At 39.8% G+C, this 11679-nt stretch overlaps 1 long non-coding RNA gene across 1 annotated transcript; it reads right to left on the bottom strand.

The window, feature by feature from the left end:
- Nucleotides 1-4691: 4691 nt before the first annotated feature.
- LOC131178524 (uncharacterized) lies at nt 4692-6835 on the bottom strand. Its single transcript, XR_009147444.1, has 2 exons — nt 6587-6835; nt 4692-4947 (listed from the first exon to the last, which is right to left on the bottom strand). It is a non-coding gene; the product is annotated as an uncharacterized LOC131178524 (long non-coding RNA).
- Nucleotides 6836-11679: the final 4844 nt, after the last annotated feature.

Below are 11679 nucleotides of genomic sequence, written 5' to 3'. Positions count from 1 at the left end.
ATAAACGTATGACTATTGTAAGATGACTATTGGGTAAAATTTCGTGGACGAAATTTATTTTCAGGGGGGGAGAATTGTAACACCCCTAAGTTCGGTAGTGCGTTCTGTTGCTCCGGTGACCAGTGTTGTCCGGACAGCTAGGATGCCTAGAACTACACTTTGATATGAGTGAGGAGACATTAAATAATGAAATAAAAGAAAAGAAAATACAAGAAAAACAAAGGAAAAATAATAGCAAAGAAAGGTAACCAAGTTAAGCGAGCCGAGAACCATAGCGATGGGTGACCGCACCGGGAAGTCACGGCGTGGACCGTTGACTGGCCCTGGACCGCGAGGAACCCTAGAAAATATTTTTAGGACTTAAAGAGACATCAATTGAAGTAGGAATATCATTAGAAATATCAAAGAAAAATTAAATAATTAGTACAAAGAAAAGTGAGAAATCGATAAACAGACGAAACCCGGTGTTACCGAAAAATCGGGAATGTAACCCGAACAGGGGCATTATGGTCATTTGACATCCCGAATTGTCTTTTGACCTAAAAGTCCATTAAAAATAAATAATATTACACTTAGAAAATAAAATGAAAAATTAATTTGGTGGTACCTAAAGTAAATAACAAGAATTAAGGGTTTAATGAGGAATAAGTGGGAATTTAACTTATAATATGATTATTTGTGTGAGTGGGCCACTAATGAATAAACTAAACATAAAATGGGGCAGATGTAAGTCCACTATACCAGCTGAATACTTCATCTTCTCCATTTCCCTTAACCTAGCCGAATTGAAGGAAATGAAAACCATCATTGCCGTTTTTGCATGAGCTTGATCCACTCCTCCATTTCAACTCCAATCACTTAGATAGCTTCATAAAAAATTGTATACACATCATAAGGGAGAGCTTGATACCAAAATCAAGAAGTTTAATCAAGGTTTAGCAAGTTCCAACCATAGGTAAGTTTACATTTTTTGAATATTGTTTTGTTAAACTTTGTGTACATGTTATGGGTGTTGGATTTGTGAAGAAAATTTTCAAGTTTGAGGAGTTATTGATATGTTCATTTTGGACAGCCATGGAGTTATGTATTTAAGGAAATATTTATACATATATTTGATGAGAAATGATGTTGATTAGGATGATTTAATATCCTAGTAAATTATTCCACATGTATATGGTGATTGTGCACTTGGAATGGAAATTGATGAATTGTAGGACACTTTGGCATGGTGAAGATTTTCGGCAGCCTTGGGACTCTTGGATAAATGTATGTGTTTATGAAGGTATTGGCAAAATATTGACATTGAGGATTGATGGATATGTATATAGAGTGATTGTGTAAAGTGTATGTAAGAATTAGTAATGTTTAGGTTTATATGTGATTGTACTTAGACTTTGTAAATTTGAGTTTTAATTGGTGTATTGAGGATAATTGTAATCTGCCCAAAGTGACTTTAAAGTGAAGTGGTATATGGTTTTGGTAATGTACCAAAACAGAATTGGTAAGGGAAGTGAACATATAGTAAGGTAAATGTGTCATTGATATATGTTTAAGCAAGGTAATTAAGGGCAGTATGCATTTTAGCCTATAACTTTAAATGTGTAACCTCAATTGGTATGAGACCAATTGGTGGTAAAACTAGGCACAAAATGTGCCAACTTTCATTGAGAAAGCATACCAAAATTCTGCTTGCAAGGTGATATGAAAAATGACTGATTCGGATTAGGTGCAATTGAGACCTGAAAATTGACCAATTGGGCAGCAGTTAGTGTTTAGGCCATAACTCACTCAAAACATGTCCAATGGACCTGATATTTTAACCATGAATAGTTAAGACCCATATCTACAAGTCTTATGAAGACACCAAAGCCCAGAAATGACCATAATATGTCAAACAGTTTGCACAAGTTTGGGTCCAAAAACTGGCCGAACCAAAGTTGACCAAATTGACCTAAAATGACCAAATTTGATGCCATTTGACCAGCAACAGTAAAATGACCATAACTTGGTCTACATAACTCGGATTGACCTAAAATTTTGCGCCGCGTTCCGTAAGACATAGATCTACAAGTTTGTAGTTTTGACCAAAACCCGAAAACTGAGGGAACTAGGTTGTCCGGCTAGGTCAAACTAGTATCCCGCAACCCAGCAAATTACAAGAAAATGCATTAACAAGGAAATGAGTTTGGTAAAACTGTAACATCCTCCCGGTAGCAATTCCGCACAGTCTACTGTTCCGGTGACCAGTGTCGGTCCGGACAGCTAGAACTTCTGAAAAAAATATTTAAACTAAAGTGAGGAACCATAATTAACTCAAATATTAATAAGAAAAATATAGTAAAAATTTTAGAAATAAAATACAACCAAGTTAAATGAGCCGGTGCCCAAGCGATGGGTAACCAGAGGAAAGTTGCGGTTCTCGCAACGAGGAGCCCTAGACCCGGGGGAAAAATTATAAAATAATTTTTGGGACTCCAGAGAAGGGTTATTGAGGTTCCTATGGCATTAGAATGCCAAGAAAATACCTAGAAAATTTTTTCAATCGGTACAGACAATTTAGACCCGTTAAGCCAAACGGAGGGCATTTTGGTCATTTCGCCTTCAGAGGTGATTTTTGGCCGACTTGTCCAGTTAAGTAAATAATTAATATGACATAAAATATGAAGAAATATTGCTAAAAATTAAATTGAAATGTGGTAGAAAAGAAAAGCAAAGAAAAATCAAAATAATGCAAATAATGACATCACATGATGTCATTTATAAATTACCAACCAATCACAAGCTAATAAGCTTTCTTAAATACATAAAAGAGACAACTTAAAGACCAAAGGAAAGGAAAAAAAACGTGAGCAGCCAGCTTCATCCTCCCAACCAGCCGAAAATGTCTTTCTCTCCTCCATAAACATTTTCTTTCATCTCTCTTTCATTCCCATGAATTCTCACCATCAAAACCTAAATTGCCTTCATTAAAAATTGTCTACCTCTTTTGGGGAAGTGTTTGGTTACTAAGAAAAGTTAAGGAAATGAAGGATTGTGAAGGGACAAAAAGCTCATGCAAAGGTTAGTGCTTACTTATGCTAATATTCCTTTATTTCCATATTAAGGACTTGAATTTAGTATGAAATTGTAAGTTAAATGGACTAAATTCATGTGTATACATACCATGGATTTCAGCTGCCCTAAGGAAGGAATAGGATTGAGTGTTGATGATGGACTTAGAATGAATTAGAGCTTATGTTTAAAGTGTATAAACACATATATAATGAATGGAAGTGTGTAACTAAGGTGTATGGGTGAATTGCAATGAGAAATTAGGGTTTTAAGGGTGAAAATTGGACTTGGCATTTGAATTGAGTAATGGACATTTTAGTGGTCAATTAGTGACCATTTTAGGTATGTTGACCATGAATTGGACTGAAAAATAGGATTGCAAAGTGAAGATGTAGGCTGCCCTAGGACAGCAGCAGAGGGACTGAAAATTCAGTCCAATTACACAGCCATAACTTGGGCTGTGTTGGTCCAATTGGTGTTTGGCCAATTGGAGATGAAACTAGGCTTATAATGACACATTTTTGCTGAAGAAACCATGCCCAAAAGACCAAAGCAAGAGGACCAAAACTTGGCCCCAATCCGGATCCCCTGCAACAGCACCTGCAGAAATGACCAAATGAACAGTAACTGTTCATTTGGCCATAACGAACTGTAGAAATTGACCTGAAATTTTTACAGCAACAAGTTAAGACATAGACAAACAACTTTCATGAAGAAACCTACCCCAAATTATGACCAGAACCTAACCCAAATGGCAGTCACAGTTACTGTTCAAACCTGCAACTCTGCAGATTTTCATTTGAGCAGCAATGTTTGGAGGATTATAACTCTCTCTAGAAAACTCGGATTTAGGTGATTCTTGAACCGATGGAAACCTAAGGTATGGTAGAACATTTCATAAGAAGAAAGTTAGACCAAATTATGAACTTAACTTGATCAAATTACTGACCAAAGTTGGACCAAAAATCGCTGCACTCCAAAATCTCAAAGATGAACGAAGCACGTGAACAGTAAACTTATTTTGGCCATAACTTGAGCTACAAAACTCCAAATGGAGTGATTCAAAAAAGAAATTCAACTAGACAAAATAAGGAACATTTTCTATGAAGGAAGTTTTGTCAAATTCCAACAGTAGATCGACCAATAGAACAGTGCAACTTCGGAGCATCAAAACCGAAAATTGGCAATTTTGCCAAAATGACCTAAGCTTTGAGAAAGTGACCAAAACCAACATGTTTTAAATGAAAAATGTAGTATGTTTGAAGTGCCTGTGACACCCCTTACCCGTGTACAGTATACCCGAGTAAGTAATGCCACCTGGTGTACCGGCACACTCTAATATTCCTCAATTAATTTAGACAATGCTTTTGCATATAATTTATGAAATACAATTTATTTAAACCATTCATCAAAATTATCATTCATTTAAGGTTCCGAAAATTTTAAAGAAAATCCGGCGGAGTACCGGCTAAAAATGGAGAAAACCGTTCTTCGGAACCTGTTAAAAACACTTCCAATAGACAAATTCATTCATTCTCAACTTCAATATCATCACAAAACTCAATATCAAGGTTTCAACAATTTTTCAGTTTCAGGTTTCAACAACCTTTTCATTTCTTAACATCCATTTCTCATATACAAGCAATAAATACATGCTCAAATCTTGCATTCATAGTCATAACTTTCATTATTTACATAAACATCAAAATATATTACATGAGTTCAAATACATATGAGAAAATACAAATCTGCTACAAAATATCAAAATGACAAAATGACACCTAGTGCCCTACCGATGCACTGCAGGTAGTGAGGTGACACAGACACTGAGCAGAACTGTCAGATGGACTCACCCAGTCTGTGGTCTACTGGGCTCACGATCGGGATCTCCAGTACCTACGCGTGGCAAAAGCAACGCGCTAAGCAATAATGCTTAGTGGTGCAATAATATAATAGAAGAAAATAGCAAGAAAATAAATGTGTATGCAAAGTGTATACTTTCTTTGTTTGATTTTGGTATATTCATTAATTCATTAACTTTGTTCACTTTTATTCATTTGGTTGCCCCAAGTAACCTACACTAGACGCATCGGATCGATAACGGTAACCGCACTGGGTACCTAGTACCTCGGGCCGTCACACCATCGGTCACATATGCATCTCCCGGTGTGCAACAGAACAGCTAACAAGCTGTAAATAATATCAGGCACAAGGCCAAGTCTCAATGCAAAGTCAGAATGGCTAAAAGCCATGAAATCACAGAATGGCATTGTTGCCATGTGCAGTACTGCTAACGGAACCCTATTGGCATGCCAAACTATCCAAACCAATCTTGTTAGGTATACTAGGGCATTTGAAACTCTTAAATTTGTCAATTTGTGAATTTCAACTTTTTTGGTGTCACTATTCATCATTGGTCAACAAAAATGTTGACTTTTAGCATAAAAATGTGTACATCAACTTTGGCACTCCCAACATACCACATTTGGTGTTTAAAACTTGTTGGCATTAAGTGTTTTTGCAATTTCAAAGTGGAACTCAAAACCAGCAGAATTTTCAGTTTTGGGGAGTCAAGTTCACTGTTCCATTGGACACTGTTACTGTTGGAATTTGAAGAAATGTAAAACATGAAAGTTGTTCCTTATTTTGTCTAGTTGAATTTCCTTTTTTGAATCACTCCATTTGGAGTTTTGTAGCTCCAGATATGGCTCAAAAACCCAAGCTGGCCGGATTGCAAAATCTGCAGATTTACCATATCTACAGTAACATGAACAGTGACTTGAGTCACTTGTTTGACTGGGTTCTGGCCATAATTTGGGGTAGGTTCCTTCATGAAAGTTGTTTGTCTATGTCTTAACTTGTTGCTGTAACAATTTCAGACCAATTGACCAAATCTACAGTGAGTTATGGCCAAATGAACAGTTACTGTTCATTTGGTCAAATTCTGCAGAGGCAGTTTCAGGGTTCCGGATTGGGGCCAAGTTTTGGTCCTCTTGCTTTGGTCTTTTGGGCATGGTTTCTTCAGCAAAAATGTGCCATTATAAGCCTAGTTTCATGTCCAATTGGCCAAACTTCAATTAGACTTACACAGCCCAAGTTATGGCTGTGCAAAGGGACTGAAATTTCAGTCCCTATGCTGCTGTCCATAGGCAGATTTCACCTTGAGTTTGCCATCCAATTTTTCAGTTCTAATTAGGGTCAACCTACCTAAAATGGTCACTAATTGACCATTAAAAAGTTCCCTAACCATTTCCTAAGCTAAGTCACAATTTCACCTACAAAACCCTAATGTCCAAACTCATTACTCATACACTTTGATTAACATACTTACTTAAGTCTCCATGTATATTAATACTTTAACCATGATTTCCAACCATTCTAAGCTTATCAAACAATCAACCTCAATCTCCCATAGGGCTGCCTAAATTCTTTGGTAGAGATACACATGGATTTGTTTCATTATTTCACAATTTTTCATTCATTACAAACATAGATCATGGAACTAATGAGTTTTAAACTTCATATATGCACTAACCTTGTTTGGGCAGATTTTTCCCCACTCAAAACTTCACTTTCCTTCACTTTCTAGGTTGCCAAACACTTCCCCAAGATGAGTGGACAACTTTTAATGAAAGGGGTTTAGGGTTTATGGTGAAAAGAAGAGAGAAAGTGAGCTTTGGTTGAAAATCAATGGAAGTTTGGCTATGGGATTTGAGAGCTACGGGTGAGCATTTGTGAAGGTGAGGGCTGCTGGAAATTTTGGTGGTTTTAGTCTTCATTTAGTCTTTTATTTAGTTAGTCAAAGGATGGCTAAATTGTGATTGGTCCAAACTTTCTTAATGACATCACATTATGTCATAAATGGGCATTTTATTGCATTTTCTTTTCTTTCCTCCACTACTCATTTTCAATTTAATTTCTAGCAATGTTTCTTCATATTTTATGTTATATTAATTATTTACTCAACTGGACAAGTCGGCCAAAAATCACTTCGAAGGCGAAATGACCAAAATGCCTCCGTTTGGCTTAACGGGTCAAAATCGTCTGTACCGATTGAAAAATTTTTCTAGGTATTTTCTTGGCATTCTAATGCCATAGGAACCTCAATTACCCTTCTCTGGAGTCCCAAAAATTATTTTATAATTTTTCCCTGTCTAGGGCTCCTCGTTCAGAACCGCAACTTCCTCCTGATTACCCATCGCTTGGACACCTACTGCTTAACTTGGTTGTATTTTATTTCTAAAATTTTTACTAAATTTTTCTTATTAATATTTGAGTTAATTATGGTTCCTGACTTTAGTTTAAATATTTTTCCGGACATTCTAGCTGTCCGGACCGACACCGGTCACCGGAACAGTAGAATGTACGGAGTGGTTATCGGGAGGGTGTTACAACTCTTCCCCTCTAATTTAAATTTCGTCCTCGAAATTTACCTGATGCAAACAGTTGAGGGAACTGTTGCCTCATCATCTCTTCACTTTCCCAAGTTGCCTCCTCGGTGTTGTGGTGCCTCCAAAGCACTTTCACCAATGGAATTTGCTTGTTTCTCAACTCTTTCACTTCCCGAGCCAAGATCCGTAGAGGTTCTTCTTCGTATGTCAAATCCGGCCGTATTTCAATTTCTTCTCTGGAGATGACATGTGAAGGATCTGAGCGGTATCTTCTGAGCATAGACACGTGGAACACATTGTGGATCTTGTCCAGCTCTGGTGGTAAAGCTAGCCTATAGGCCACTGGACCCACACGTTCAATGATTTCATATGGGCCAATGAACCTAGGGCTCAACTTACCTTTTCTTCCAAACCTCAACACTTTCTTCCATGGTGACACCTTGAGGAACACTTTGTCGCCAACCACATATTCTATTTCTTTTCTCTTCAGGTCGGCATAAGATTTCTGTCTGTCTGAGGCAACTTTGAGATTGGCTTTGATTGATTTTACCTTCTCCTCACTGCTTTCACTGTGTCCGCCCTACCAGATTTATCTTCGCCAGCTCAGTCCAAAGACACCTGAGTTCTATATTTTCTCCCATACAACGCTTCATACGGGGCCATTTGGATACTAGTTTGGTAGTTATTGTTGTATGCAAATTCTGCCAGTGGGAGGTATCTATCCCAACTTCCCTCAAACTCAATGACACAACTCCTCAGCATATCCTCAAGGACCTGACAAATATTTCACGTTATTGTTATCATTTCAATTCAATATTTGTATCAATTTCATTGGTTTCAATTGTTTACCTGGATTACTCTTTCAGATTGCCCATCCGTCTGAGGATGGAAAGCTGTGCTGAAATGGAGTTGTGTACCCAAGGATTCATGCAACTTCTTCCAGAATCTCGATGTAAACCTTGGGTCTCGATCAGATATGATGGAAAGTGGAATTCCATGCAGTCTAACTATCTCACTGATATACAATTCGCTAACCTCTCTAGTGAGTAATCACCCTAATCGCGTAAAGTGTGCTGACTTTGTCAATCTATCAACTATCACCCATGCTGCATCATGTTTCTTCCGGGTGAGAGGTAGACCACTTACAAAATCCATGGTGACCCGATCCCATTTCCATTCAGGTATGCGTATAGGCTGTAGCAAACCCGATGGAACTTGGTGCTCTGCCTTGACTTGCTGACATGTCAAGCATTTAGTCACATAGTCAGCTATGTCTTTCTTCATACCAGGCCACCAATACTGAAGCTTCAGGTCATGATACATCTTTGTACTTCCTGGGTGCATAGCATATACACTGGTGTGTGCCTCTTTTAGAATACTGGCCTTCAATTCCCCATTATCTGGTACACACAGTCTTCCTTTGAAATACAGACACCCATCTGCCTTCGCCTCATAGTCAGTTGCTTTTCCCTCTGAGATCTTGCTCATAATAGCCATTAACTTCTCATCTGCCTTTTGCCCATCTAATATCTGCTGTAGCAGGTTTGGCCTCACTTGCAACTCAGCCAAAATAGCTCCATCTCGAACCAAGGATAGACGGGCATTCAATGATCTCAAGGCTGTCATGGATTTTCTGCTCAAAGCATCAGCAACTACATTTGCCTTCCCAGGATGGTAATCAATTACACAGTCATAGTCCTTCAGGAACTCAATCCATCGCCTCTGTCTAAGGTTGAGCTCCTTCTGGGTTGGCAAGTATTTCAGGCTTTTGTGGTCCGTGTAGATGTAACACTTTTCACCATACAAATAATGCCTCCATATCTTCAAGGCATAAGATAATTGCTGCAAGCTCCAAATCATGGGTAGGGTAATTTTGTTCATGTGGCCTTAGCTGTCTGGAAGCATAGGCGATCACTTTCCCCTCTTGCATCAATACACACCCTAGCCCATTATGAGAGGCATCACTGTAGACCACAAAGTCCTTTCCTGACACTGGCTGTGTTAACACTGGTGCCTCTGTCAACATAGCCTTCAACTTCTCAAAACTGGTCTGACACTTGTCATTCCAGTCAAATCTGACATTCTTGTGTAACAACTTGGTCATTGGAGCAGCTATTAGGGAAAATCCCTTCACAAATCTCCTGTAATACCCAGCTAGCCCCAAGAAACTTCTGACCTTAGTTGTATTTCTGGGAGGCTTCCATTCCATCACTGCTTCTATTTTCTTGGGATCCACCCTAATCCCATCAGCTGACACTATGTGTCCAAGGAATGCAATCTCATCCAACCAGAAGTCACACTTGGACAACTTAGCATACAGCTTCTTTTCTTTTAGGGTTTGCAGAACAATCCTCAAATGCTCATCATGTTCTTCCCTGGTCTTGGAATACACCAAAATGTCATCAATAAAGACCACTACGAACCGATCTAAGTGTGGATGAAAGATACGGTTCATAAGGTCCATGAATGCCGCTGGTGCATTTGTTAGGCCAAAGGGCATCACTAAAAACTCATAATGCCCATATCGGGTCCTGAATGCAGTCTTTGGCACATCTGCATCCTTCACCCTCAGCTGATGATACCCTGATCTGAGATCAATCTTGGAAAATACTCCTGCTCCCTTCAACTGATCAAACAGATCATCAATTCTAGGCAACGGATATTTATTCTTTACTGTCACTTTATTCAACTGCCGGTAATCAATACATAGCCTCAAAGTCCCATCCTTCTTCTTTACAAACAGCACTGGAGCTCCCCATGGTGACACACTGGGGCGTATGAACCCCTTATCAAGCAACTCTTGCAACTGAGTTTTCAACTCCCTCAATTCAGTGGGTGCCATCCTATAAGGAGCAATGGAAATGGGTGCTGTACCCGGCAGTGTCTCAATAGCAAATTCGACTTCCCTTTCTGGTGGCAAACCAGGCAACTCTTCAGGAAATACCTCTGGGAAGTCTCTCACTGTGGGTATGTCACTCAGGTTTGGCTTAGCCTGCCTAGTATCCACCACATGTGCTAGGTAGGCTTCACAGCCTTTTCTCATCATTCTTCTTGCAACTGTGGCTGAGATGACATTAGACAGAAAATCTGTCCTTTCACCCACAACTGTGATCTCATTACCCTCTGAAGTTTTTAGAGAAATTCTCTTCAATTTGCAATCAACTATTGCCTGATGACGTGACAACCAGTCCATTCCCAATATCACGTCAAACTCATGGAAGGGTAACTCAATTAAGTCTGCCAAGAATTCATACCCCTGAATCCTTAAAGGGCAACCCTTGTATACCTTGTTCACTACCACACTGTGACCCAATGGATTAGTGACCAGAATGTCTTGGTCACTCTCCCCTACCAGTATCCCCCTTTCTACGGGTAGATTGATGCAAATGTATGAATGAGTGGATCCTGGATCCACCAATGCATGCACAGGAGTATTGTAGAGGGAGAACGTACCCCTGATGACGTCCGGGGCATCTTGCTCCTCCTGAGCTCGTGGCATAATTTCTCGGCAGTGGTCCATTATCCGCCTCTCTGGCTCGCTCGATGCAGTGCCTTTGAGATGGTCCCACAGCCTTGATTTACGGACCTTCTACCCCTTGGTGGTGCAGAGCGTGTCTTTCGCTTGTGTTGGAGCAACAGTAGTAGTTCTGCGTGGCGGTTCCTCGATTGATGTTCTCCGACCCACATCTCAAGCAAGCACCGCCACTCTCCAACATTCCCTTGTGCCATTTCTCGGCGGTGTGGACACGCAGAAGATGCTGGGGCTGGTCCCCTGAACCCCATCCCTGGAGAGCTGCCCACTGATGGTGTGGACTGACCTCTCCTAGGGGTGAACTGTGGCCTGGGCCCCTGAGACTGACCCTGGCCCTGTGGCTGACCCGAACTCTGTGCAGGAGGACCCTTAAACTTCTTCCCTGATGCAGGAGCTGAACTAGACTGACCCGGTCCCCTCTTCTGCTGTCTCTCTCTTCTAGTCCACTCACTAATTCTCACTTTTTCAACCTTTATGGCAGCTTCCACTAACTTGGTAAATTCGGTGATTCCCAAGGCAGTGAGCTGAATCTTGATGTTATCATTTAGTCCCTCTTCAAATCTCTTGCATCTTTCAGCTTCATTTGGGACTATCTCCCTTCCGTAGCGGCTTAATCGGACGAATTCTTTCTCATACTCAGCCACTGACAATTGTCTTTGCCTCAGGTTAATAAATTCTCTTCTTCTCTCTTCCAGATATACAGTA

The sequence above is a fragment of the Hevea brasiliensis genome, chromosome 3, assembly GCF_030052815.1.
Source record: "Hevea brasiliensis isolate MT/VB/25A 57/8 chromosome 3, ASM3005281v1, whole genome shotgun sequence".
NCBI classification, from domain to species: Eukaryota; Viridiplantae; Streptophyta; class Magnoliopsida; order Malpighiales; family Euphorbiaceae; genus Hevea; species Hevea brasiliensis.
The sequence above is the reverse complement of the archived record's forward strand: the minus strand, read 5'-3'. Positions and strand labels throughout refer to the sequence as shown.